The sequence below is a fragment of the Papio anubis genome, chromosome 3, assembly GCF_008728515.1.
Source record: "Papio anubis isolate 15944 chromosome 3, Panubis1.0, whole genome shotgun sequence".
NCBI classification, from domain to species: Eukaryota; Metazoa; Chordata; class Mammalia; order Primates; family Cercopithecidae; genus Papio; species Papio anubis.
The window spans coordinates 3,721,597-3,724,005 of record NC_044978.1 but is presented as its reverse complement, the minus strand read 5'-3'; positions in this window follow the sequence as shown (position 1 = coordinate 3,724,005).

The following is a 2,409-nucleotide window of genomic DNA, read 5'->3' as shown; positions in this document are numbered from 1 at the left end:
TGAGACAGAGTTTCACTCCTGTCCCCCAGGCTGGAGTGCAACGGCGTGATCTCGGCTCACTGCAACCTCCGCCTCCCGGGTTCAAGCTTCTCCTGCCTCAGCCTCCGAGTAGCTGGGATTACAGATGTCTGCCACCACATCAGGCCTAAAATTGTTCTTATTGTTATTTTAATAGTTTTCCCTCAGTAGAATCCAAGGGCTCAATCAAATAGCAAGAAAATTTGCCCAAGGCTTTACAGAGGCTTTCATTTATTGCGTTTATCACTGAAAACAAATAATACGCATTTGTTGCAAACAAATTTTTGTTCACATTATACAAAAAGGAATAAACTTGGAAGCAAATGTAGCTATAATTTCCTTCTAGATCTTTTTCTCTAGTTATTCAATGTAACCTGGGGTCATATATAATAAAAACTAACATCTACTGAGAATTTGCCAAGTGCTATGCTCTGTTCCAGTGACCTCACATGTATTAGTTAATATAACTCTTACAAGGCACCATTCAGATAAGTACAGCCGAGGAAACTAAAGAACAGAGAAGTCTTGGTGGTGTTTAGTGGCAAAAACAGACCGTGAGCCTACACAGTTCAGACCCACAGTCCGCTCGTCTGCAGTGCCTCCCTGTAGTGCTTAGTAAATGTTTGTTGAATCAACAAATATTTCTGATTGTTCAGAAGTTTGACATTTTTATAATAAAAATCGACAGTATTTTTCTTTGTAAAATACTGGTGTCATGCTAAGTGAGGAGATTTAACGTCTTAAACAGATTAATTACTCAGGTTGTTTTAACTTTCAGGTTTCCAAAACACTTTTCTTCATAGCAACATGGTCATAATTTCCTAATACTTTCTCCATGATGTAGCCAAGCGTTATTATACACATCAGGAAGACAATTAATGAAATTGTTAATCAATATAAGCAGAATAATTTTATCACATAAAGCACTACTCTGACATTTCTTTTCTTTTTTTTTTTTGAGATGGAGTTTCACTCTTGTTGCCCAGGTTGGAGTGCAATGGCATGATCTCGGCTCACTGCAACCTCCACCTCCCAGGTTCAAGCAATTCTCCGGCCTCAGCCTCCCAAGTAGCTGGGATTACCGGCATGTGCCACCACGCCCTACTAATTTTGTATTTTTAGTAGAGATGGGGTTTCTCCATGTTGGTCAGGCTGGTCTTGAGCTCCCAACCTCAGGTGATCTGCCCGCCTCGGCCTCCCAAAGTGCTGGGATTACAGGCATGAGCCACCACGCCGGGCCTTACCCTGACATTTCTAATAGTCTATATAAAATCAGTAGAAAGAAAGATTAACTATTTACTGTATTTACTTTCATTGCCTGATCCTGCTTGAGCCAGACCACATCACCTGAGGCTCATGTTCTGAGCATGACATGCTGCTGGTAATTAAGAGGGAAGCCTGGCTGTGTCTATGAAAGGCTGTTGATGGATGAACAATGGGTACAAAAGAGTGGACAACTTGCTAAGAATGGCTTATTGTGTTTGCAATTATAGGTCATTTTCGAAGGAAGGCCCTCCAAAGGAAAGGATCCACTATTCCTTCTGTGTGCCTTCTTCATGGGGCTGGCTGGTCAGAATGCTACGTCTACTACCGTAACCAAGGATGATACTTCTTCCCCACCACCGCCATCTCCTTTTTATGATTCTTGTCATTCTCCCTATAGATTTAAAACAATTACGATTACCATTTCAATTTGTAGCCAGCTTTTTAGAGTGAATTTACCCACTAAAGACTCTCACAGAGGTACAAGCAAGACACTATGATCTTGAAGTAACCCAAAATTAATTAATACCCCAATCATGGATCTTTCCTAGGACAGCCATAACAAAGTGCCATAAGCTGGGTGGCTTAAAACAACAAAAATTTTTTCTCACAGTTCTGGAAACGGGAAGTCCTAACTGAGGTGTTTGCGGGGACCTGTAGGCGAGGAGTCATCCCTGCCTCTTCTTAGCGTCTGGTCGTGGCCGTCAGCCTGTAGCGCCCTTCGGCTTGCAGCCACTTCACTCCAGCCTCTGCCTCTGTCATGGTGCTCCCCCTGTGTCTGTGCCCACATCTCCCTCTTCTTAAGAGTACACCCGTCGTACTGGACAAGGGCCCATCCTAATGACCTCAGCTTAACTTGATTACATCTGTAAATATCCTATTTCCAAATAAGATCACATTCACATGAACTGGGGATGGGACTTCAACACATCTTCTGGGGGCCCACAACTCAAATGTACCCACAGCTGGGCCACATGCAAACACACCTTAGACACAGAATGCTTTCAAGGCCGGGATCTGGAAGGGTATGCAGCTGCTCTCTAGCTTTGTTTTTTATATTATTATTACTATTGTTTGAGACGAAGTTTCGCTCTTGTTGCCCAGGCTGGAGTGCAATGGTGCGATCTC